Source organism: Rhinolophus hipposideros (genome assembly GCF_964194185.1).
Source record: "Rhinolophus hipposideros genome assembly, chromosome: X".
Classification (NCBI taxonomy): Eukaryota; Metazoa; Chordata; class Mammalia; order Chiroptera; family Rhinolophidae; genus Rhinolophus; species Rhinolophus hipposideros.
The window spans coordinates 44,621,829-44,649,423 of NC_138046.1; the positions used below are offsets into that span (position 1 = coordinate 44,621,829).

A 27,595-nucleotide genomic window follows, 5' to 3' on the forward strand; every position below is an offset into this window, starting at 1 on the left:
AAAAGTTCAGGATCAGATGGCTTCACTAGTGAATTCTACCAAACAGTCAAAGAGGATCAAACACCTGTCTTCCTCAAATTCTTCCAAAAATATGAAGAAGAGGCAATACTGCCTAACTCATTTTATAAGGCCAACATTATTCTGATACCAAACACCTGGAAAGGATAACACACACACACAAAAAAAATTACAGGTCAATATCTCTGGTGAATACAGATGCAAAAAATCATAAACAAAATTCTAACAAATTGAATACAACAATGCATTGAAAAGAATATACATCATGATCAAGTGAGGTTTATCCCAGGGGCATAAGAATGGTTCAACATATGCAAATCAATCAATGTAATACACCACATAAACAAACAAAAATATAAAAATCATAGGCTGATATCAATAGATACAGAAAAAGCGTTTGACAAGATACAACATTATTTGTGATTAAAACACTTAATAAAATAGGTATACAAGGAAAATACCTTAATATAGTACAGGCCATATATGACGAACGCTCAGCTAATATCATAATTAACGGTGAAAAACTGAAGCCTTTTGCTCTACATTCAGGAACAAGACAGAGTTGTCACCTATCACCATGGCTATTCGACATTGTATTGGAAGTCCACGCCAGAGCAATCAGGCAAGAGAAAGAAATAAAAGGCATCCAAAAAGGGAATAAAGAAGTTAAAATGTCACTTTTTGCAGATGACATGATTTATTATATAGAAAACCCTAAAGACTCCACCAAAAAGCTATCAGAACCAATAAAAAAAAAATACAGCAAAAATACTGGCTACAAAATCAATGTACAAAAATCCATTGTTTTCCTATATACTAACAATGAAAACTCAGAATAAGAAATAAAAGAGAAACAATTTCTTTTGCAATTGCAAGAAAAATAATAAAATACCTAGGAATAAACTTAGCACAGGATGTGAAGGACCTATACAATGGAAACTATAAGACATTTTAGAAGGCACAAAGAAATGGAAAGACATTCTGTGTTCATGTATTGGAAGAATCAACATATTTAAAATGGCCATATTACCCAAACTAATAGACAGACTTAATGCAATCTCCATCAAAATCTCGATGGCATTTTTTAAAGAAATAGAACAAAAAAATCATCAGATTTTTATGGAACCACAAAAGACCCCGAATAACCAAAGCAGTCCTGTGAAAAAATAATGCTGGAGGGTTCACACTCCCTGACTTCAGCTAGGGCAACAATAATCAAAACAGCATGGTATTGGCAGAAAAACAGACAACATAGACCAATGGAATAGACTCAAAAACCCAGAAATAAACCCACATAAATATGGACAGATAATTTTTAACAAAGCAGCCAAAAACATACAATGGAGAAAAGAAAACCTCTTCAATAAATGGTGCCGGGAGAATTGGAAAGCCACGTGCAAAAGAATTAAACTGGACTGCTATCTGTCACAGTGTACCAAAATTAACTCAAAATGGATTAAAGACCTAAACATAAGATCTGGAACAATAAACTGCATGGAAGAATACATAGGCACTAAACTTATGGACCTTGAATTCAAAGATGATTTTTTGAATTTGACCTCAAAGGCAAGGGAAGTAAAAGCTGAAATAAATGAATAGGATTATATCAAATTAGAAAGCTTCTGCATAGCAAAAGAAATAATCAACAAAACAAAATGGCAACCAACTGCTTAGAAGAAGATATTTTCAAATTTTTCCGATATAGGCTAATATCCAAGATATATAAGGAACTCATACAACTCAACAATAAAAAAAGACAAACAATCCAGTTAAAAAATGGGCAGAGTACATGAACAGAAACTTTTCCCAACAAGACATAGGAAAATATGCTCTACTTCACTAGCGCTTAGGGAAATGCAAATCAAAACCACCATGAGATACCACCTCACACCTGTTAGAATGGCTATCATAAGCAAGACAAGTGATAACAATTGTTGGAGAGGTTGTGGAGAAAAAGGAACCCTCATACACTGCTGGTGGGAATGTAAATTGCTATAGCCATTATGGAAAACAATATGGAGGTTCCTCAAAAAAATTAAGAATTGAATTACCATGTGACCCAGCAATCCCTCTCCTGGGTATATACCCTCCAAAAATTTGAAAACATTTATCCATTAAGATATATGTACTCCAAAGTTCATTGCAGCATTATCTATGATGGCCAAGACATGGAAACAACTAAAGTGTCCTTCGATACATGATTAGAGAAAGAAGATGTAGTATATATACACAATGGAATACTGTTCTGCCATGAGAAAAGAAGAAATACTGCCACTTGGGACAACACAGATGGATCTTGAGATTATTATGCTAAGTGGAGTAAGTCAGATAGAAAAAGTCAAGAACCGTATGACTTCACTCATATGTGGGATATAAAACTGAAAGCAACAAAGGAACAAGGCAAACGAATAAAGAAACAAAAAGTCATGGACACAGACAGCAGTTTAATTGTTACCAGAGAGTAAGTGGGTTTGGGGTGGTAGATGAGCATAAAGGGGGTCAAATATATGGTGATGGAAGAAGAACTGACTCTGGGTGTTGAACACATAATACAATATATAGATGATGTATTATAGAATTGTACACTTGAAACCTATATAGTTTTGTTGACCATTGTAACCCCGATAAATTTTAATTAAAAAAGTAACTAAGAAAAAAAATAAAATGGGGGAAAAAAAGAAAATGCCTTTACTGTCTGGGTTCCTCATATCAATGTCTCTTTGCCTATGATACTGCACTAAACTCTGGTCTATATATTCCACTTACTGCTATAGTCAAGGCTATATGAAATGAGAAAAAAACAGTGCCCCAAAAAGTTTAAATCTCAAATGCATTTTGTCAGTCATATCTGGGTGGTGTCGAATAGGACAGTCCATGTGAGTAAACTTCCCCTAGAAGCCAGGTAGATCAGGGTTTAAATTATGCACAGTCACTTCTATATTTGGCTTTGAACCACTTTTGCAGATGCGACCTCTGGTTGCAAATTGCTCTGGGAGAGTTCAAACAAACATACACTCTCAACCTCGAGGTAGAAACCTTGAATATTTCCATGCCCACAGAAAAGGGGAGCCACCCTGTAACAATGCTGGCACCTAGGGGCTCTTGGGTTCCTGCCCCCATAAGCTTCTTAATTGCACTAAGAGATCCTCTACTAGGTTTCTCCTGAAATTCTTTTAGTAATGCCTGATATTTGCATGGAGCTTTTAACTTTGGAAGGGTTTTCCTTTGTATATCCTTGATCTCCTGAAGAGGTTAACAGGGTAGGGCAGCAGCAGATAGAAATATTTGGGTCTTATGCACAATCTACTGGGAAAGCAAGCAACCACATTCAAAAACACCTATAATCCTCATATGTTAAAGACAATTGTATTGTATATAGGGGCTCTTGAAGGAGACAGCTCACAAGAATAAGGCTTTCTTTCTCCCTCAGGACTGCTGCTGGTTGCATCTCAGGTTTGAAGTAGAAGCCTCAGGTGGACTACAGTTTGGGCAGAGAAAAGGAAATGCCCCAAAGTTTTGTCCACAGGCACACATCCTACTCACTCCTCATGCCAAAGGAGGGACTAGCTTCATAACAACATAGACCTCTTCTTTTTGGGAGTTTGTACGTTTGAGGTTGCTGACCACAGTAAAACTACCTTTTAGTGGAAGAAAGGCAGAAAGTTTCCAGGATCAAGTGACTTTTTTCCCCATCTACATCTACATCATTGGCCAATCTTTAGAAACACTTTCTGAGGTGTTTAAACAGTATGAAGAGGGGCTCTAAACTCACCTCTACCCCTTGAACGCACAAACTCTACCCCCAAAGCAATACTTTTCTCTAGTGCCTTGCTCCCACACAAGAGCTTAACACTCCCCAGAATATACTGGGCCACCTCAGGGCTTAGGTGACCAACCACATCATAAAAACTTGTCATGCTTGGTGCCCTGAGGGACTTTCCCAGGGTAGCCTAGGAGAGTTGGTAGGGTGGCCACTAGACATATCTATACCAGTTTCACCGGAAGGCAATAGGAACACTGGGTCATTGAGGCAAGGAAGGCAGTTCTGGGTCTTTCTGGAGCTCTACTCAAGCTAGCAGTGTTTGCTTAGGGGTTTAAGGCCACAGCTGGAAGTACAGCTCAAGTGGAGCTTTCTCTCTGTTCTGGGTTGTTCTGAGAATAGGTAGGGGAAATGGTTTCAGGCATAGCCCAGGGTCCAGAAAGGCAGCTCACCACACCCGCTTTCCAGAGAGAGGTAGTAAGGGAGATAAAAGGCAAAGCTGAGCTTTGGGACTGTCCAGTGGAGTCAGAAGATGCTGCCAGCTAAAGGACCTCAGCGTCTGCAGGTTGCAGGTAGAAATCTAGGTTTGTGGTGGTGTTGGGGTCATTCAGTTGGTTCCAGGTTCCAGGAGGGTTCAAGAGGGTCTGCATTCTGGGTGCCAGAGTGTAGGGTGAGAGGTGGGGTGGAACGGTGCCTTATGTGACAGGAAGGTAAGGCCCGCAGAGATCAAAGATTCGCCTAAGGGTCCCTGACACCCCACACAGGCACACACAGGCGCTACTGCCACCACCAAGCAAGTTACTCCCTAATCCCTACTATACCACTATTCGACCCCAACCTCTTTAAGTCTAGGGTTGGTCTTGGGAGACCGACCCTATGGGTGAGAGGGGCAAGGATGGAAGAAGTGGGCTGCGCTCATGGGCTTCCTGCACTGGGTTACACTTAGAACCCTCAGTGATTCAAGCGGGCTCCACAGGACCCCAAGTCAGCCTCTGGCGACTCAGGGCCCCGCTATCCGCAGACCGCTTGCCTGTGTTCCCGCTGGCTCAACTCTCCTTCCCCAGGGATGATCCATGGCTGCTGGCGCAACCCTGCTGCCGCCATCGCAGAGCCCGAGATGAGGGACAGGTGGGGGTCACTTTCTAAAGCAGGGGACGCTCAGGCCAAGGGGCAAAGAGACACTGTATAAGCCAGGAACCATGAGACGCTCTAGTCCCTTCTACCCTCACCCACGCTCAGCCAGTCTCTGCCACCACCCAGGGAAGGGGGAGGACCAGGAAAAGCAAAGGAACGAAACAGAAAATTCCGTACCGAGGGGCGAGAGATGAGACGGTGGGACAAGACAGCGGGGGCTGACTTGGGGTTGCGACTGCAGCTTCCTTCCACCCCTTGCCACCAAGCTGTAGAGAAGGCAGGAGCAGCTGCTTGGTCCTCCCTCTTTCCCCATCCCCCTCCCTGTGAGGCATTGGCGGGGCTGGGGGGAGGTGAGAGGCGCTTTCGCCAACAGCCTCGGTCTCCCCCGCCCACACCCCACCCCCACACACCCCACGACCGCGACGGGTTTTTCGCAGCTTACAGTCACCCAAACGCAGGGAGAAAGAACAGGAACTGAGCGAAGCCAGCAGCAAATAGAAGGGAAAAAGAAGAGCTCAGGATTGGACATTTTTGGAGCTTGGGGTGGGGAGGAGAAAGAGAGCGTGTCTCCTCGATTTTTTTTCTTTTCTCTCCCCTTCGCTGTATAGCATTTTCCAGAAACGACAGCAGAAGGGGACAGAAACCTAGTCTAGAAAGATTTGGATGGGTGGCAGAGGGCTCCCGCCAGCAGCTACCTAGTAGCTGGAGCTTGAGTGTGTGTTTGTACATGTAATGGTGTGAATGCGGTTCTCTCTCTCTCTTTTCTCCTCCCTCTCCCTCTCCCTCTCCCTCTCCCTCTCCCTCTCCCTCTCCCTCTCCCCTCCCTCTCCCTCTCCCTCTCCCTCTCCCTCTCTTGTTCCGTCCCTGCTTCCCTCCCTCTCTATCTCTCACATTCTCTTCCTCACACTCCCCTGTCAGCTACCCCTGTGTCTCCTGGTGTCAGTTTCTTCTCTTGCTGGTGCTGAGTGGTTGGCTGCGTGAAAGGAGTACGTCTGTTTGAAGGGGCCCAGGATGGCTCAGAGAGCCGAGAGAAGCGAGGGAGAAAGAGGTAAAGAGTTTCTGGGCGCTGACGAAGGCTAAAGGTGAGGAGGGCCAGCCAGCCGAGAGGGAACTTTGGAGATAATTGAGGAGGGAAGGGAGAAACCAAGGTAGGAGCTAGCACTTGCTCCCTCACTGCACCCCGCTCCTTTCCCTGTGCTCACGCACCCACCGTCCCAGCAGTCTGGAAGCCCCTGGCTGTCCCAGGCTGCTACTGTTTGTGCGCCAAGGGAGAAGAATCCATCCAGTAGGGCCACCGCACCGCGCGCCCTGGCTCAGGGACACCAGACGTCGCAGATCTGAACAAACGACTTGGCCAGGGGTAAGTGGATAAGCAACCTGTGTGCCCTCTGTTTTGGTGCAGGAGCACTGCCAAGGGGTGCAAGATGTGGGTTGAGTTAAGGTGCGGGGATGGGGATGCTGAGGGCTGGAAGGTACTACCTGGCTGGCCTTGGGCTTGCATGATGGGAAGCAGAGCAAAGGCAGCAACAGATTGTTTTGGACACAGTGGGGGTGGGGGAAGTTCTAGTGCCCTTAGGACAAGGTGGCTCTTGGCAATGACCAAAAGCATCCTTTTCACTTGGGATATTCTCCAAAATCAGAGCTTCGCCTTACCTCTGAATAGTGATCTATCTGCTTCATCCCTGGGTAGGTATTAAGCTCCCTAGGAACCTGCTCCTGGCCTCCTCAAAATCAGATGGGCGTGGGAGAGGGACACTGGCCTTTTTGCCAAAATACACTTTAAGATGCAGAGATGTGCTAATGGGGGCTCAAGGACCAGAAGAAGAACCTTCTTTCTGTTTTTTATCCTTCAAACTTAAAAAAATACCCGGATTCATTTTCCTGGCTTCCTTAAAGGAACCAGGAAATGCAAATTGGGGGACATCAGTCAGATCTCTGCTCCAAAGTGGATACCCTCTCCTCCCGGCAAACACACAAACACTGACTTGGACAGTCATGATCACACATTCCACACACACACAGGTACTGAGCTGTATTCACACATCCTGATCGTTCTCCATGGCCTCTAAGAATGAGACTGGGAGAAAGGCTTATTCCCCATTGCCAACCTGAGCTTTTCTGGCTATAGTCAGGTATGTGGTGGTAGATGAGTGGCTAGCAAAGTTATCACTCCCTCATGAAAAACCTGGAGCTGGGAAACCAGCCTGAAAGACAGGATCTCTGAACTTTACCAGAGTTTGTTATATGAGTAGGAAAGACATAGACTAACCAATAATGCTCCATTTAGAGATTGTTCATATCAGTCCTGGCTTCAAATAAGAAATAATTACTACATTTACATGGCACACACACCTGCTTCTCTATTGCCATATATTTATCCCCATTGCAGTTAGCAAATATAGCAAGTTTACCTAGCAGCATTCATAATTGTCTATTGTCGGTCTCAGGCATTTTGTTGTTGTGTTGTTCTACAGATGATCTATACCATGTCTCCTTTTCCACAGACTCTTACAATGCTGGGATATAAATTATGTCAAACGGTACCTTTCACTCAGTGTTTAACATCTACTAAATCAAAAGGCATGGAAATACATTCACATAATACCAAGTTGGTTTCAAAGCAAATGTTTAGCCTGGGATAAAGGAAATCCACAGGGTCAAGAGGAGCCTCTAGGTCACTCTGTTTGCAAGGTTGAAGGAAAAACTGAATCCCACTTGAAATCTATGTTTTGGTCCCTGGGAGATGCTGCTTTCACCATATATATGGTGTGTGTATGTGTGATGCATTCATAAAGTTGTCATATATATGGTGTGTATTTTTTCACGGATCTATATCAACGCCATACTACAAATCTGGTCTCTATGCTGCTGTAGCAGAGAGGAGAGCATTTGAATTCATGCTTGCAAAGAACCCAGGCTCTTCTGTTAAACTTTCTACTTATTACTATATTACTGAACTACAAAGAATTACCTCCTTCCAATTCAGTAAATGAGAAAAACAGATTCTGCATTAAGTGGAACTGTTTATGTTGCATCAGGCAATTTGTTCTAAAGCTCACTGCTGAGAATCAGAACAGAATGAGAATTACTCAAGTAAGATCTGAAAAGGTGCCCATTCTGTTACTTTTCTTAGGTGATCGTAAACAAATATTTTCTTAGATAGGTTAGAATTATACTTTCCCATAAATAGCACAGAGCAGGCTGCAGACAGGTGGGAAAGAAAGGCAGCTTCATACTTGGGAAGAACTGAAAGTGTCAACAGGGATGAAGCCTAAGGTCTTTGCTCTGTTCTTGGTGATGTATCTGGCTGCTGCAGTGGGTCCTGATCCATGGTTCCTCGGGGGACAAGGCATTGCAGGGATCAAGAACAAATGACGCCCCCAGCCATTTGTTGACAGATGTTCACCTGGCTTCAGTGTATGCTCCAACATAGAGACCTGAACCAAATAATATCTGCTGTCTACCAGCTATAAGAGCTATAGTCCTGTGATTCCATTTTTTCTAGAATTAACAACTGAAATCAGAATGATACACAGAACCACAACACTTAGAGAAGGCTTGGCCAGAAAATTAGAGATACAATCAGGAGGAAGAGGAGGGATAGGAGAGAGAGAACCCCACAGTGTTTTGAGACACATGGAAAGGAAACCATGTTTGCTTTCTTTTGCTTTGGCTGAGGATGGAGTTAGTCCAGAAAGTTGACTGAGATATGAAGCACCCTAAAATTGCCTACAATTGCCTTCTAAAAACTGAGTAAATGGTGATAGAATTCCTTGGAACCAGAGAATTGGGTGCATTGGAGTACATTTTCACTTTTTCCACCTTATTTCCCACCTTAGCATATTAAATTTTTATTTATGAGCCATGCAGGTGCTTAATTATCAAATGGATATTTCAAATGTGTCATGCTATTTTACTTCAGCCTGTTTCCAAATATTCGAATTTGTCTTTTGCCATAGCTCCATCACTGAAGGAGAAGGACCAAAACATTTCTGCCTCCTTCTGCCAAAGGTTCATTTTCAGCTAAGTACACTAAGCCATTCAAGAAGAGCCTCTTGTTAGTTGAGGAATATGAAGGATAGGACCTTTCTCTCCAAGGTGCCATCAACCTAATCTAGCTTGGACACTTTCCAGGTTTTCAGGGAGGGGTATGACAAAATTTGCAGCCTGCAGACAGAAATGATGCCTCATTTTAGGCAGAAGTTGCAGCTAATCAGTCCCAGATTAGGGCTACTTTGAGACTAGCCTACCAACTCCAGAGCTTAGTAGCTGAGGTTTCCATAGTGGCATCCTTTCTAAAACTCATGTGGCTTTCTTTCTGTTGATGTTCTCTGAAGCCCTTTGTCCAGTGAGACCAATCAACCCATCCCAATAGCATAGAATGAGTCTTCAGTGACTCAACTGTGGTCTCGTAAACAAATATGTACATCATGCTCAACTGAATAATAAGAGATGATTTCAAAACATAATGAAAGCACAAGCATTGCAAAGATATGGTTTCAGGTAAATAAATCTATTCTACGATTTAAAAAAATAATAAATTTTTGCTGTGGGCACAGCAAAAATTGAAGCTCACTGGGTCAAGGGAATTTTGCAAGTTCCCTAGGTTTTCTCCTCTATTACCCATTGCAGAGTTGGCACTTAGATGCTGATGGCTAGTGCAATTGTCCCAGCTTTTTGCCTTAGTAAAGGCAAAGAAAGAGCTGATGGTGGAAAACATGTAGGGATCGTGGCAGAGTCCAATTCCCTCATTTCACCTATAGAGGAATTGAAACCAGGAGAATAGAAATGACTTGCCAAGATCATACAACTGGTCAGCAATAGACCAAAACAAGAACCTAGAACTCCATGGTAGTATTGAATAAATTTCCTAAAAATCTGGAGATTTTTCCAAGAAATCAAGAGGAAACTAAGGCCATTTTTACTAAGATCACAGCCCTCTACTCCCATTGCATATGTATATTTACATGTTTATTGCCATATCTTTGTGACTTGCCTTCTCAACCACCACCTCCGCAATGCGTGCGCACAGTCTCTCTCTCTCTCTCTCTCTCTCTCTCTCTCTCTCTCTCTCTCTCTCTCTCTCTCTCTCTCTCTGTCTCTCTCTCTCTCTCTCCTCTCTCTCTCTCTCTCTCTCTCTCTCTCTCTCTTCCTGAAAAATGAAAACAAAGGAAATAGAAAGTACAAGACAGATTTTTTTTTATTTAATTTTATTTTTTATAGTAGAGTATGAGAAGGAAGGTTTGCAGTCCAGGGGTTGTTCTTTTCTGACTCCATTATTTAGCCTCGCTACCTGGTTTCTACCCTAGTTTCTTTTATGATCTGAGAAAATAGGCCAATGCACACATGTCTGTTATAGCCTAGAAGGATGATATGAAGAACTTCCACATTATACTGAGGATATCAAAAGGTTAAAAAAGAGGGGCTAGGATGGAGTGGGCTAGGACTTTATTACTCCAGGTGTGGTATCCACACCAGTAGCACCACCTTCCTCTGGGAGCTATTTGTAAATGAAGAATTTTAGACCTGTACTCAGACCTACTGAATTGGAATCTGATTTTTAAGAATATCCTTAGTGATTTGTTTGTATACTAAAGTTTGAGAGGCACTGAGCTAGAGCTTTTCCCTGAAAAATTTAGAGCTTTTTTCCAGCTGAAAGTCTTTTGAAAATAATACTTAATGAACGTGTAGGGACAATTCATGCAGCCAATTTAAAAAACATAAAAATATTAACTTTCCCCAAGTCCACTTCTCTTGTTATCTAGCATAAAAGCCTTAAGTGCAGACAAGAGAATTTATTCAAAGGAAGTAAGACCACATTATTTTTCTATTTACCAGAGGGACCTGGGTTTGGGGACTCACACAGAACTGAGTTCAAATCCTAATCCTGCCCACAAATTACTAGCTGTGTAAACTTGTACAAGGTATTTTGTCTTTGGGCCTCAGATCCCTCATCATTTGTATAAAGGGATTAAAAATAGTACCCACTGACACTGAGTTGTTATGAAGATTAAATGAGACACTATAAGATATTAGCTATGATTTGGCCAATAATTTCAGTTTGCTAGAAAACTAGCCACTGGATACTATGCCTTGGGGCACCTAATGTCTATTTCTGATTGGTGTGAACCACATTGGGCTTCCCACAGATAGAATAACAGAATACTAAGAAAGCTATAGAAAAGTAAAATACAGAGGGTACCAAAAAAATGTATACACATTTTAAGGAACGAAAACACTGTCTTAAAATTGTAATACTCAATCTATAACAATAACAAAAGATGAGTATAAGTCACGTTTGACTTCTGCAATTACAAGAGGTGCTCAAAGTGGTTACCATTACATAATTTTAATAGTTTTTTTTTCCTTTCTTAAAATGTGTATGCATTTTTTGTCACCCTCTGTGTATTTGAGTGGAATGGAGGCCCAAATACAAGTGTTATTCAGAAAGAATTACAGGTGACCCTGATGAAATCAATTCATAAACTAAGACTGAAATTAGAAGTGACCCTATTCTATATGGCATGTCTCAAAATTACCAAGTTAGAAAGTTACTAGTGAGACTCTTTCTGCATGTTTCCATGTATATGCAGCAGGCAAATACATGCACATACAGACACAGACACAGACACACACACACACAAACACACACACATACAGACAAACCCTTTAATGGATGAACTAAAAAATCAAGGCTGAAATAGCATTTTGGGGTCAGAACTAAATATTACTGAATTTTTGGCCTGGTAACAGTCTATAAAATGGGTTATAGAAACTTCACTTCACAGGATGGATGTAAGATATTTGGGCAAAATAAATGATGTACGTAAAGGCATAGCAAAGAAACTCAATAAATATTTCTGAATATGAGCCCACAAAAGGGACAAAAATATCATATGTAAAACACCAGCTAAGCTACAGTGATTTTCCCTTCAGAAAGTAATGAGTTGGTGTCACATAACAAGTATTTTACCTTATTGAAACATCTTACAAAGGTCAGCTTAACAACATTAACACCTAGAGAGTGCTTAGTCATGTGCCAAGCATTTTACATTCAATATCTGATTTAAGCCCTCAGAACAACTCCGTGAAACAGGTACATTATCACCTTTTACATATAAAACTTAAGCTCAAAGAAATTAAGTAACTTGTTCATTTTATAGTTTAACAACTTAGTTAAATAACATACCTATTACCATCACTATTTTACAGGTGAAACAATGAGCAGATCCTACCTCTTCCCAGCCCATAGTATGCCCTACCTGCTTAATTTTCTCGCCTGTAAAATATGATAGGTATAAATTCCAATAATTCTATAAATTCCAATAAATTTTATAAATTACGATAAAATCACTAAGCACTGTATTCTCTGAAGATTTATTCATTAGCATATGTAATCTGGGCAGCCTGACTGAAAAGACATAGAGCCAGATGCGAAAACCTCTGTGTCCCTGTCCTTTGGCATGTTTGAAACCTGCAGCTTCTATTTTAACTGAAGTTGCCCTACAATCTTTGATTTTTAAAATAATCAGATTAGTGTGGCATCAATAATCCTATAACAGACAATATAGATTACTAATTTGTAAGATTTCTGTGTTCACTAAATTAACAATAACAATTGCTCTCAATTGTTGAATCTCTTTGTACTACTTCTGTACTGTGGCCATAACAAATAACCACATATTAACAGTTTTACTTTATTTCATTTTAATTTATTGGGGTGACAATTGTTAATGAAATTGCATAATTTCAGGTGTACAATTCTGTATTACATCATCCATAAATCCTATTGTGTGTTCACCACCCAGAGTCAGTTCTCCTTCCATCACCATATATTTGATCCGCCTTACCCTCATCTCCCACCACCCAACCCCCTTACCCTCTGGTAACCACTAAACTATTGTCTGTGTCTATGAGTTTTTGTTTCTCATTTGTTTGTCTTCTTCTTTTGTGGTTTTTGGTTTCTATACCACATATCAGTGAAATCATAGGGTTCTCTGATTTTTCTGTCTGACTTATTTCACTTAGCATTATACTCTCAAGATCCATCCATGTTGTCACAAATGCTCCTATATCATCTTTCCTTAACGCCGAATAGTATTCCATTGTGTATATGTACCACAACTTCTTTATCCATTCATCTATCGAAGGACATTTTGGTTGTTTCCATGTCTTGGCCACCGTAAACAAAGTTGCAATGGACATTGGAGTACACGTGTCTCTATAGAGAAATGCTTTTATATTTTTGGGGTAGATACCCAGGAGAGCGATTGCTGGGTCATATGGTAATTCTATTCGTATTTTCTTGAGGAACCTCCACACTGCCTTCCATAGCGGCTGCGCCAGTCTGCATTCCCACCAACAGTGTATGAGAGTTCTTTTTTCTCTACAGCCTCTCCAACACTTGTTACTATTTGTTTTGTTGATGAAAGCCATTCTGACTGGGGTGAGGTGATATCTCATTGTGGTTTTCATTTGCATTTCTCTGATGATTAGCGATGTTAAGCATTTTTTCATATGTCTATTTGCCATTTATATATCCTCTTTGGAGAAATGTCTCTTCAGGTCCTCTGTCCATTTTACAATTGGGTTGTTTGTTTTTTTGTTGTTGAGTTTCATGAGTTCCTTGTATATTTTGGATATTAGCCCCTTATCAGAGGAACTGTTTGCGAAAATCTTCTCCCATTCAGTTGGTTGCCTCATTTTGTCAATAGTTTCTTTAGCTGTGCAGAAGCTTTTCAGTTTCATATAATCCCATTCGTTTATTTTAGTTTTTACTTCCATTGCCTTTGGAGTCAAATTCATAAAATGCTCTTTGAACCCAAGGTCCATAAGTTTAGTACCTATGTTTTCTTCAATGCAGTTTATTGTGTCAGGTCTTATGCTTAAGTCTTTGATCCATTTTGAATTAATTTTGGTACATGGTGACAAATAGCAGTCCAGTTTCATTCTTTTGCACGTGGCTATCCAATTCTCCCAGCACCATTTATTGAAGAGGCTGTCTTTCCTCCATTGTATGTTTTTAGCTTCTTTGTCAAAAACTATCTGTCCATATTTATGTGGTTTTATTTCTGGGTTCTCAATTCTATTCCATTGGTCTATGTGTCTGTTTTTCCGCCAATACCAAGCTGTTTTGATTATTGTAGCCCTGTAGTACAAGCAAAAATCAGGCAGTGTGATACCTCCAGTATTGTTCTTTTTTTTTAATATTGCTTTGGCTATTCGGAGTCTTTTGTGGTTCCAAACAAATCTGATGATTTTTTGTTCTATTTCTTTAAAAAATGCCATTGGGATTTTAATGGGGATTGCATTAAATCTGTATATGGCTTTGGGTAATATGGCCATTTTAACTATGTTGATTCTTCCAACCCATGAGCACGGAATGTCTTTCCATTTCTTTGTGTCTTCTTCAATTTCTTTCAAAAATGTCTTATAGTTTTCAGCATATAAATCCTTCACATCCTTGGTTAAGTTTATTCCTAGGTATTTTATTTTATTTGCTGCAATTGCAAAAGGAATTGTTTTTTTTATCTCTTTTTCTGAACTTTCATTGTTGGTATATAGGAAAGCAATGGACTTTTGTACGTTGATTTTGTAGCCAGCAACTTTACTGTATTCGTTGATTGTTTCTAATAGCTTTTTGGTAGAGTCTTTAGGGTTTTCTATATATAGCATCAAGTCATCTGCAAAGAGTGACAATTTAACTTCTTCATTCCCGATTCGGATGCCTTTTATTTCTTTCTCTTGCCTGATAGCTCTGGCGAGGACTTCCAACACTATGTTGAAAAGCAGAGTCGATAGGGGACAACCTTGTCGTGTTCCTGAACGTAGAGCAAAGGGCTTCAGCTTTTCACCATTAATTATAAGATTAGCTGAGGGCTTGTCGTATATGGCCTTTATTATGTTGAGGTATTTTCCTTCTATACCAATTTTAGTAAGTGTTTTAATCATAAACGGATGTTGTATCTTATCAATTGCTTTTTCTGCATCAATTGATAGAATCATATGATTTTTGTCCTTTATTTTGTTTATGTGATGTATCACATTGATGGATTTGCGAATGTTGAACCATCCTTGTGCCCCGGGGATGAACCACACTTGGTCGTGATGAATAATGTTTTTAATGCATTGTTGTATTCGATTTGCTAGAATTTTGTTTAGGGTTTTAGCATCTGTATTCATCAGAGATATAGGTCTGTAGTTTTCTTTTTTTGTGTTGTCCTTACCAGGTTTTGGTATCAGGGTAATGTTGGCCTCATAAAATGAGTTAGGGAGTACTGACTCTTCTTCAACTTTTTAGAAGAGTTTGAGCTGGATTGGTATTAGATCCTCTTTGAAGGTTTGGTAGAATTCACTGGTGAAGCCATCTGGTCCAGGACTTTTGATTTTGGGAAGGTTTTTGATGACTGATTCAATTTCGTTACTGGTGATCGGCCTGTTAAGATTTCCCAGTTCTTCATGATTCAGCCTTGGAAGGCTATATGTTTCTAAGAACTTGTCCATTTCTTCTAAGTTATTAAATTTGGTGGCATATAGTCCTTCATAGTATTCTTGGATAATCCTTTGTATTTCTGTGGTGTCCGTAATAACTTCCCCTTTTTCATTTCTGATTTTGTTAATTAGTGTCTTCTCTCTTTTTATCTTAGTGAGTCTAGCCAAGGGTTTGTGGATTTTGTTAATCTTTTCAAAGAACCAGCTTTTTGTCACATTAATATTTTCTGTTGTCTTTTTGTTCTCTATTTCATTTAATTCTGCTCTGATTTTTGTTATTTCCTTTCTTCTGCTGACCTTGGGTTTCGCTTGTTCTTCTTTTTCTAGTTTTTTAAGGTGTAACATGAGGTTATTTATTTGGGATTTTTCTGTTTCTTGAGATAGGCCTGTAATGATATAAATTCCCCTCTTAAAACTGCTTTCGCTGCATCCCAAAAATTTTGGTAGGATGTATTTTCATTGTCATTTGTTTCTATGTATCTTTTGAGCTCTCCTCTAATTTCTTTTTTGACCCAGTCGTTCTTTAAAAATATGTTGTTTAATCTCCATGTATTTGTGTTTTTTCCTGCTTTCTTTTCTCAGTTAATATCCAATTTCAAAGCCTTGTGATCAGAGAATATGCTTGGTATGATTTCAATCTTCTTAAAGTTGCTGAGGCTGCTTTTATATAAGGTCTATACCAATATATGGTCTATCCTTGAGACCATAGCAATATATGGTCTATCCTTGAGAATGTTCCATGTACACTCGAAAAGAATATATAGTCTGATGTTTTAGGATGAAGTGCTCTATATATGTCAATTATGTCCATTTAATCTAATGTTTCATTTAGGGCTACTATTTCCTTATTTATCTTCTGTTTGGATGATCTATCCATAGCTGTCAATGATGTATTTAAGTCCCCTAGTATAATTGTGTTTTGGTCAATTTCTCCCTTTAGTTCTGTTTGTAGTTGCTTGGTATAGTTTGGTGCTCCTTGATTGGGGACATAAATGTTGATGACTGTTATGGCTTCTTGTTGTATAGTCCCCTTTACCATTATGAAATGTCCATCTTTGTCTCTTGTTATCTTTTTCACCCTGAAGTCTGTTTCACCTGATATCATTATGGCTACACCTGATTTTCTCTGGGTACCTTTTGTTTGGAGTGTCAATTTCCACCCTTTCACTTTGAGTCTATGCTTGTCCTTGTAGCTGAGATGTGTCTCTTGGAGACACCACATGGTTGGGTTTAGTTTTTTGATCCCATCTGCTACTCTGTGTCTTTTTATTGGTGAGTTCAGTCCATTTACATTTAGGGTGATTATTGATATGTGGGGCTTTTCTGTCATTCTATCTTTAGTTTTCTGGTAAGGCTGTGTCTCCATTGTTTCTTTGTGTTTTTGTTGTTGTGTATTAATTCTGTCTGGTGGTGTTCTATGATGTTTCCCTCTGTTTCTTCTTTTATTACAATATATGTTTCAATTCTGGATTATTTTGAGTTGTTACTCTTAAGGTTATGTAAAAGAAAGTTTGATATTTAGAGTATTCCATTTTCTTTAGCACGCTTACTTTCTCCATTCCCATATTCCAGTTAAGTCCTTTACTCCCCCCTTTTTATGTTTCGGTTGCCACAAATTGTCCCTGATGATGGTGGTTGAATTGCCTCCTTTAGTGTTTCTTGTAGTGCAGGTCGTGTATTAGAAAATTCCCTCAGCTTCTGTATGTCTGGAAAAGTCTTTATTCCTCCTTCATATCTAAAGGATATCTTTGGCGTATACATTATTCTTGGCTCATGATTTCTCTCTTTCAATAATTTGAATATTTGGTTCTACTACCTCCTGGCTCGTAGAAATTCTGCTGAAAAATCTGATGATAATCTAATGGGCTTTCCTTTGTAGGTTAAGGTCTTCTTTTCCATGGCTGCCTTGTGGATTCTTTCTTTGTTATTGATTTTAGAGAGCTTCAATACAATATGATTTGGAGAAGGCCTTTGGGGATTGAGTTAATCAGGTGTTCTATTTGCTTCTTGGATTCCAGGATCCAGTTCTTTCCACAAGTTTGGGAAGTTCTCATTACCAATTTCTTTGCATAAATTCTCTGCTCTCTTCTCTCTTTCTTCTCCTTCTGGTATGCCCATTATTCTTATATTGCTCTTTCTGATAGAGTCAGAAAGTTCCTGTAGAATTCTTTCATTTAAGTCTCAAGTCTCTTTCTTCTTCCATCTGTGTCATTTCCAGGTTTCTATCTTCGATGTTACTGATTCTTTCCTCCATCTTGTCAACTCTACTACCTAAGATGGTTATTTCATTCTTAATTTCTTCTATCGAGTTCTTAATCTACTAAATTCCATTTGGTTCTTTTTTAAAATTTCAATCTCTTTCGTAAAATGCTCATGTTGTTCTTTGCTTGCATTTCTGAGTTAATTAAATTGCTTTTTTGTGTTTTCTTGCATCTCTTTGAGGTTTTTCAGAACTGCAATCTTGAATTCTCTATCATTTAAGTCACATATTTCCATATCTTTAAGTTCCTTTTCTGAAGACTTTCACTTTTTTTCTGAGGTGTCTGGTTGCCTTGGTTATTCATGGCAATTACTGATTTATTATTTCTCTTCCTAGACATCTACAGAAGTGGCTTCTGCAACAGATTGATAGGAAGAGGTCTTTCTTTTGTTTTCCAATACTTGTTGGTAGAATGTTTTATTTTCTCTCTGACTGTAGCCTTTTTTTTCTCTCTGACACAGTAGTGCTATGTATTCTCTGCACTACTCCAGCTTCTCACACAATGGGAGCATTCTCTGGGAGATGGGCCTCTCCTCGGTTAACAGTTCACCTGGGTCATAGGGCGCCACGTCCCTGTGGGGGTGTGGAGAGCTTTTGAAGTTCCAAAGCTCTTTCTGCACCCGATTCAGAGACTGTATGTTTCAGCAGTTCTGTTTACTCTTTCAGGGATCCACCCAGATCGGTGGTGCCCGGGGTGGGGTGAGTTGTGAGAGGTGGCCCAGAGCAATGGCGGTGACCACCACCACAGCTGGTCCTGCTTCCACAGCTCCCTCCCCTTTGCCGTTACTAGTTTGGCTGTGAATCTGTGTCTGTGGTCCACAGTTCTCAGAACAGCAAATATCCTGTTTTTTTGATGTGACTCTGCTACTTTATTGCTTCTACCACCGGGCAGTTGGGGGTGGGGCAAGCTCTGGGTGGGTAGGGAGGGTGCTGCTAGTCTCAGTGCCTAAGGCTTCAGTTCTCTGCTTGGCAGTGAGGGCTTAAACACTGTTTTCAGCCTTCTTCCCTCAGTCTTTTCTCCGAGGTCTCTGCCGTGAGCGTTGGGTTCAGCTGTGTTATATGCTGCCGCCTCAGCTCTGTGGGTCGTAAGTGGAGTCCTAGCAGTCCGAGTTTTTCCCTCTCTCACAGCTGCGGTAGTTCCGGGATGCAGTGAGCTCAGAGCACTGAGCTACATCTGTGTCCTGCGCCCGCCGTGGCTCTGTTCCCGCACTTCTCCCATCCCCTCTCCCCCACTCGTGCAATTCCCCTACTTGGAGGTGAATTCAGTAGTGGGCCTCTTTGTCTTGCCTGTCTGCTGTGCAGGGAGTTCTTTGTGGAGTTATTGTTGTCCGATTAATTGTAAATTCCTGGGGAGCTTTACAGAGGCTCACCTCACACTGCCATTTTGATGATGTCTCACACATTAGCAGTTTTAAACAACACAAATTATTATTGTTATATTTCTGTAGGTCAGAAGTCTGACACAGGCATTACTGAACTAAAATCAATATGTCAGCAGGATTGCATTCGCTTCTGGATGCCTCAAGGGAGAATCCATTTCCTTCCCTATTCAGGTTGTTGCCACAATTTACTGCCTTGTGGTTATAGGACTGAAGTTCTGATTTATTTGCTGGTTGTCAATTGAAGGCCATTCCTAGCTTTTAGAGGCCACCCACATTCCTTGGCTGATGACCTCATTCCTCCAACCTCAAAGCCAACCAGTGCAGATAGAAAACCTCTCACACTTTGACTCTTTCCTGCTTCTTCTTCCTTTGCATCTCTGACTATTCTGCCTTTCTCTTCTGCTTTTAAGAGCCCATGTGATCACATTGGGTCCACCGGATAATCCAGAATAATCTCCTTATTTTAAGGTTATCTAATTAACAATCTTAATTCCATCTTAAAAATTCCTTTTGCCATGTAACCTATCAGATTCATAGGTTCTAGGGATGTGTTGACATATTTAGAGGGCCATTATCCTGCCTATCACAATCTTCTGTGTTGAGTGCTACAAATACATTATCTTAAATAATCTTCACTACAGTCTCTTATATGACAGGTATCATCATTCCCATTTAACGGATTAGGAAACAGGATCAGGCACCTTAAGTGGTGTATGCCTGATATTGCACAGCTAGTAAATGATGGAGGCAGGACAGGAATATAGGTCTCTCTTCCTCTAAGTCTTGCATTTTCTCTTGGCCTATATTATACTCTTTCCTCATTGTCAGAAAGCTTTTTTGGTTGTTATTTTTGTTTTCCTTGTTGTCATTTTGTTTTATGTTTTCCCTTTTTTATTTAAATGTTTGAATAGATAAATTGTCTATTGTTCAAAATCAAAATATATAAAAGGGTATTCAGTGATAAAGCTTGTTCCCACTGTTTCTCATCCTCTTGCCAACACCCACCCCATTTTATTTTATTCCCCTTAGACCTTCTGTATGAAAATACAAGAAAATATGAACTGATGTTCAGAAACATCTTTACCGCATAACAAAATCTTACAAAATACAGCTCAAATCAATTTTGTTCTTTTGCTGCATTCTCACTACAATGCAACTTTGGAAGACCTAACATCTGTGTTAAGAGACAGATCTTTTGACCAATCAGTTATCCAAGCAACTCATGACTATGCCCACTTTCTCTAATGTTGTATAGTCCCTTTGGCCCCATGATGCTCACCTGAGTACTCTGAATGTTATATAACACAAATTCCTCAATATTTTACATATCCCACCAATTTTATCTGAACATTCTAGAATCTTGGAATTCCAGGAAGTACAAATGAGAGAGAGAGAGAGAGAGAGAGAGAGAGAAAGAGAGCGAGAGAGAGAAAGGGGGGGAGGCGAGAGGAGAGGAGAGGAGAGGAGAGAAATGTCCACAGTGTGCATTGGGGGAAAATCCAAAACAAATTCACAAAATATAGTTATCATTCCATATAGTAATAAAGTAATTCCATTTTAGTATAAAAATATTCCAATATCTTATGTATAAATAATCTTTGAAATTGACATAGCTTTCCATCTAACTTGCAAAAGAACATGAAACTCTTGCATAATTGTAAACACTGAAACATATTACCACATAGTTGGGTAGTATGTTATGTAGAAACAAGCACAGAAAACAAAAGATGACAAGTTTGGTTTAAACAAAGAATTGAGTAAAGCTTATAACAAAACTGATACATCACAGTAAATTATTTTTGTTATCCCTGCTATGGATATTGGTCTTTAGCTGTAACTTAAGAACCACATTATCTTCTCAGCTTAGTAGCTGCAGGCAATACATACTTGCCTTCTCCTAGAACAAAACAGAACATCTTGTCATCCTCTTTTTTGTTTCCATCCTTTAAACCAGTGTTTTTCAAAATGTGGGCAATGATTGATTATTTACTGTGAAATCAGTTTAGTAGTTCATCACCACTATTTTTAAATGAAATGGATTAAAAGAGAAAAAAATTTCATGTAGTAATAGTAAGCATTGTTCCATGAAACTTTTGTTCAATAATGTATGTGTGTTACTGTGTGTGTGTGTGCACATGTGCACATATTTGTGTGTATATTGGATCCAATATAAAATACATTTCTTGCTGTGGGTTTTTGTCCAAAAGTTTGATAAATGTGGCTTTGAATGATTGGAACCACTGACCAGATCTTACAAATAATGCTTGTAAATAAATGAATCTCTGCCTAAACGTAAAACCCTTAATGTTCTTTAACTATAAGGGAGTTCTATGCTGTGCTTTGGCACTATGGTCCCTAAACTGTGGTAATACCCAGAAAGCAGCAAAGATCCAAGGGAAAACTAAAAAATCCAACAAAAATGGGCATGCTTTTTCAGTGATGCAAGAACATCTGGAGATTTATAATACCTGGATATGGAACTGAGCTTCCCAGTTGTTACTTCCATTGGCATATCTCGGATACAATGGCTCAGGGGCTGTCCATTGTTGAACATGGCCTGAAAGTCTGCAGCTTACATAAAATATTTCACCTTAAATGCCATTAGAAAACTTTACGCTGTAGACCATGCTATAGTCATCACACAGTGATTATTCCCAGAAACTTTTCCTAGGTTAGTAACTTTTAGTCTAATGATAAATACCAAGCGATAAAGAAAGATTGACAGGAAGCTGTTTGGGGGTAAAGTGAGGAAAAAGTTGATGAAGTGATGATGCATAAGTAAAGGTTTCCCTAGGATGTTGATGTTGCAGAAGAGAGTATTTTAACATTTGTTGTATGGTAATTATGCCAGGGAAGAGAAAACTGAGAGGGCTAATGGGGAGGAAAGAAAGAGGAGAGTGCAAAGGCATAATTAAATAAATTAAATAATCCAATCCTCCAATTGGTAACTAAACCCCTACTGTCAATCACTTGACATATATTCACTGAATGTGGACTAGTTGGATGGCACTGTGGGTGCAAACATACTCATATCCTGTCCATCCTTTTCTCTCTAGGAGTTCATAATATGGTCAGGAGTGAGTAGAATGATAGGGTCAAACATAAAATGAAATCATGGTACAGCTGAGTAGGGCATTGTGATTTAATCTACTTGTGGAAATATATGAAGGTATAAATGTGAAAGTTTGACAGTGAAGAAAGCTCGTAGGAAAAAATGATTAATTTGAAATATAGTGTTGGAGGAGAGCTCTATGGATATCCTGGAGAACCAGAAAGATGAACCAAGTGGGTCCTAGAGAAAATTAAGCCTGAAACATTGTTGGAGGCAAAAATCACAAAACTGAACCTCTCTTACTTTGGCCATATCATGAGAAGGCAGGATTCTTTGGAAAACACAGTAATGTTGGGAAAAATAGAAGGCAACAGGAAAAGAGGAAGACCAACTGTGAGATGGATTGACTCAGTAAAAGAAGCCATCAGCATGAGTCTATAGATGTTGGTTAGAGCTGTTGAGGACAGGATATTGTAGACATAATTCATTCATAGAGTAACCAGGTGTTGGAGCCAACTCAATGGTGGGGAACACACACACTTCCAGAAAATAAAGTTGGGAAGTTAGGTTGTAACAAGATTGTAGAGGGCTTTGCAAGTTTGGCTGTGGATAGATTTAATTTAGTGGACATAGCAATGGATTTTGAGATGAGAAATGAAATAATAATAGCAATGTTTGGGGATAGTTATTCTGAAAATGGCATGCAGGAAGGATTGATGGTGGAGAAGCAATGGCAGGCATACCAATTAGGGAGCAATTATAGAAATCTAGGCTTGAGGAGAGGTAGCACTGTGGTTAAGTAGAGAATCTGGGTCCAAACCCATTTTAGTGTGATTCTAGCTCTGCCACTTGGAGCCTTAGTTTCCTCACCTATGAAAACAAGATACTAAGAGTGGGAATGTTATGAGGATGAAATGAATTAATACATAAAAAGCACTTATCCTAGTACCCGGCCATAACAAACACTCAATCCATGTTAACTGTTATAATTGTTAATATTATTGTTGTTACTGTAGTAGTGGACCTGGAAAGGATGGGGCATAAAAGACACGATGAAGGAACCTAGATATACTATGGTGAATGGTTGCATATGTGTGATGAAGGTAGTCCAATACAACTACAAATTTTATCCAGGTAACAGAGAATGATGATTCCATAAAGAAATATAAGGTAGGGTGAGATGGAAAAATGATGAGTTTAGATTTCAACATAGTATTAAATTTGAAGTCAGGCAAGGCATGCTACTGAAAATTTTCACCAAAAATTTTGAGATGTGGGACTGGAGCTCAAGAGAGAGGTTAGGAAATGAAATGGAAATTTGGGAAGCCATAGATATCAGTATAAAAAAATTATCTCTAAAAAACCAATTTAAAATATCTAAGGAGGAAAGTCAGAAGAGGAAGAAAAGCAGATAAAGTAGAACATTGTGGTCCACTTTTATTGGAGGTAGAGGAGCCAGAGAAAGTGATCAAAGTCAAAGAGACCTGTACAGTCACTATGGAAAATTCACAAGAACATTTTGTGCTCTGCGAAGTTAAGATGTTTATAATCCAGTTGAAACAATAAGACTTGTAGACTTGTGACAGAAAGCATTATAAAGTATGAGATATGTAATAAAGAAATTCAATTTTAAAATATAAGCTCTAGGTTCCAAAATAGCCCTTATTTTGTTGACTAGAGAAGTCATGAAGCATTCATGGGTTGTTTTTTTGTTGCTGTTTTTTTTGTTTGTTTTGTTTTGTTTTGTTTTATTTTTTCACTTTCAGGTGTACAAAGCAAAGTACTAAACATTTATACCCCTCACAAAGTGATAACCCCCCCAATCTACTACCCCTCTGACATTGTACAGTGGTACCTCAGTTTTCAAATGTAATCCGTTCTGGAAGATCATTCGACTTCTGAAACATTCGAAAACAGCCGACAGCTAGGCCTCAGGATCTTGCACTCAGCGGAAGTCGCATGACATGTTCGACTTCCAAGGCGTGTTCAAAAACAGAAGCATTTACTTCCAGATTTACGGTGCCCATATACTGAAATGTTCATCAACAGAGACGTTCAAAAACTGAAGTACAATACCACTGACTATATTCCCTATGCTACACTTTACATCCCGTAACTGTATCTATATATATCTATGTATCTCTTTCTATGTCTATATCTATATATATTTTCAAGTATAGTTTTTATATATTTAATATATTAATATATTTATATATTTAATTAATATGTTTAATTAATATATTTATATATTTAATATTAATATATTATATATATTTAAGTATAGTATATATATATTTTTAAGTATACATTCGATACTATTCTACTTCAGCCTCAGGTGTTAATCACAGTGGTCAGGCATCCATACAGTCCATGAAGTGGTCCCCCTGATATGGTAAGTCCAGTAGCCATCTGGCACCCTACATAATCTTTACAACATCATTGATTATATGCCTCATACTGTATTTCACATCTCCGTGACTATATTGTGACTACTAATTTGTACTTTCTAATACATTCATATTATCCCCAATCCTCACCCCCTTCCCATCTAGCAACCATCGTTTTTTTGTCTATATCTCTGAGTCTATTTCTGATTTGTTTGCTTTCTCATTCTGTTCTTTAGATACCGCATATAAGTAGAAACATATGGTATTTGTCTTTATCAGTCTGACTTACTTCACTTAGCATAATATTCTCTAGGTCTATCCATGTTGTGGCAACTGGTGAGAATTCATTCTTTTTTATGGCTGAGTAATATTCCATTGTATAAATTCACCACAGTTTCGTCTATCAATGGGCATTTCTGTTGTTTCTTTTTTTTTAATTAATTTATTTATTTATTAGTTTCAGGTGTACAAAACAAGGTAATACTTAGACGTTCATCATTTATATCCCTCATACTGTGAACCCCCCTCCCCCCATCCACTATCCCTCCGACCTCACACTGAACCATCACATTATATATATAAAATTATAGTTGGCATTCATTAATGTTTAGCTTCTGGTGTACAATGCCATGATCAGGTATCCACAGTATCCCTGAGGTGGTCTCCCAAATAGGACGCATGTCCATCGGATACCCAACAAAATCTTTACAACATTATAGAATACCTTCCCCAAATTAATTTTCAAAAAAACCCTGAGGCCATCTGGTGGTTACCAGCTGCTTCCAAATCCCTTCACCTTTCCCCTTATCCCCAACCCCCTCCCACACACCCATCTAACCACTCTCGGTTTTTTCTCTGCGTCCCCAAAACTATCTCTGATTAGTTCATTCACATAGTCTTTTCTTTAGATTCCATATATAAATTCACCACAGTTTCATCTATCAATGGGCATTTCTGTTGTTTCTATATCTTGGTTATTGTGAACTGCACAGCAATAAACATAGGAGTGCATATGAGGTCGGACAATTAAGTTTGAGAACTCATCCTAGAATAAGTGCTACATACCTCATTGATGAATACCACTATGGTCACCTTCGAAGTGCTCCCTTTGGGAAGCTATGCACCGATGCCAGTGCCTAGTCCAGCATTCAAAGCAATTTTGGAACTCTTTTACCGGAATGGCCATCAGAGCTGTCGCCGTATTACACTTGATGTCCTGAATGTCATCAAAATGTCTTCCTTTTAATATTTCCTTTAACTTTTGGTAAAGAAAGATGTCATTGGGGGCCAGATAAGGTGAGTAGGGAGGGTGTTCCAATACAGTTATTTGTTTACTGGCTAAAACTCCCTCATAGCCAGTATGAGCTGGTGCATTGTTGTGATGCAAGAGCCATGAATTGTTGGTGAAAAGTACAGGTTGTCTAACTTGTTCATGCAGCCTTTTCAGCACTTTCAAATAGTCAACTTGGTTAACTGTTTGTCCAGTTGGTACAAATTTGTAATGACTAATGCCTCTGATATCAAGAGAAGGTTAGCAATAGCGTTGCAATAAGTTCACAAACTTAATTGTCAGAACTTCATTTTTTTTTTTTTTCAAATTAGTGTTTTGGATTTCTTTGGCTAGATACCCAGGCATGGAATTGCTGGGTCATAGGCAGTTCCATTTTCAAGTTTTTCAGGAACCTCTATACTGTTTTCCATAGTGGCTGCACCAATCTGCAATCCCACCAAACAGTGCATGAGGGTTCCTTTTTAGCTCTTAAATAATGAATGACATTTGGAGATACATGGGAGAATGCGTTTAAGATGAGAGGAACTGTGTGATCAAAGTTGAGGAGTTAGAAATGGGCATATCAAGTTTAAAGGAGAGAGGAGATCAATCAGACAGGAGTAAAGGGGAGATGATTAGGAAGAGAGGAAAATTTTTCAAATCAACCACATAGCTAATCTCAAGTTCTAATTGAGGGAGATTTAAAAAGCTCAGTCTCATATTGGCTTTAAAGCTAAATGTTTCATGTCACTTTTTTTCTGATATGAACTGGACTCCTGGGTTTCTCTGTTAAGTTACTCAAGGGACCCTATTACTGTGAACAAGAGTAAGGAATGAAGGCAGAAAATAGCAGGTTAAGGTGAGGGGATATGGGGGTGAGAGAGAGATGATGAGTTAAGTTTGCTACATGTTGAGGTCAAGGTGCCAGTGGGATATCCAAGTACAGATGTTAAGTAGACAGTTAGATATACGGGTCTAGGACTTGAAATAGAAGTCTGAGCTGGATTAGGAAGTTGACATCCCATAACAGTAGCACAATAATAACAATAAAGAAACAAGTATTTTATGAAGCATATTTTATATTAAAAGCATGGTTCCAAGAGTTTTCCAAGTAATAATTCATTTAACCTTCACAACAACCCCATGAGGTCACACAAGTAGTATCTATTGGAGCCAGAATTTAAACCGAGGCAAGTAAAACTCCGAAGGCCATGCTCTGAGTTACTGCATTAACAGCAGGTGTTTATCATGGAAGTAGAATCAATTACTCTAGCAGAGTAAACAAAGAAATAAGTTAACTGCTGATCCTTGGAAACACTAATATTTGAAAGGTAGGTGGGAGAAAAAAGCTTTCAGAGACTAAGGTATCATAAAAGTAGAAGGAAAACTGGAAGTGAAAGTTGACTTCAACATCATTGGAGAAGAGGAAAAGGGGAGTGGGTCGTCAGCATTAAAACCGTAGCCTTTGGATTTGATAACTGGAGGAGCCCTGTATGGTGTAATAGCTAGAGCAGGTGTCAGCTAAACACAGTCATGAGGCACAGCTGGCCCACAACCTGCTTTTGTATGGACTGCAAGCTAAAAATGGCCTTCACATTTTTAAAAATTTTTATTTTGGTATCAGTTCCGTTAATGATGAATTTTGGATCCTTGTAGAAGTCACTTCAACTTAGTGAAACTTTTTGGTCAAATATAATGCAAACATTGTCTATTTTATTAGATTGTTTTTATGATTATATAGCACAATAATTCAAATTAAATTACATAAGTACATATGTTATTAATTAAACCATATATATGTAAACTACTTTAAAACTGCACAGAGACATATAAGGGATTAT

At 39.1% G+C, this 27,595-nt stretch overlaps 1 protein-coding gene across 3 annotated transcripts in view; it reads left to right on the plus strand.

The window, feature by feature from the left end:
• Positions 1–5,778: 5,778 nt before the first annotated feature.
• TRPC5 (transient receptor potential cation channel subfamily C member 5) overlaps positions 5,779–27,595 on the plus strand; it is a 364,801-nt gene continuing 342,984 nt past the window's right edge. For all 3 annotated transcript variants that reach the window (XM_081042360.1, XM_081042359.1, XM_081042361.1), the window contains exon 1: positions 5,779–6,272. The gene's annotated coding sequence lies outside the window, so the exon portion shown is untranslated. The remainder of the gene's footprint in view (positions 6,273–27,595) is intronic.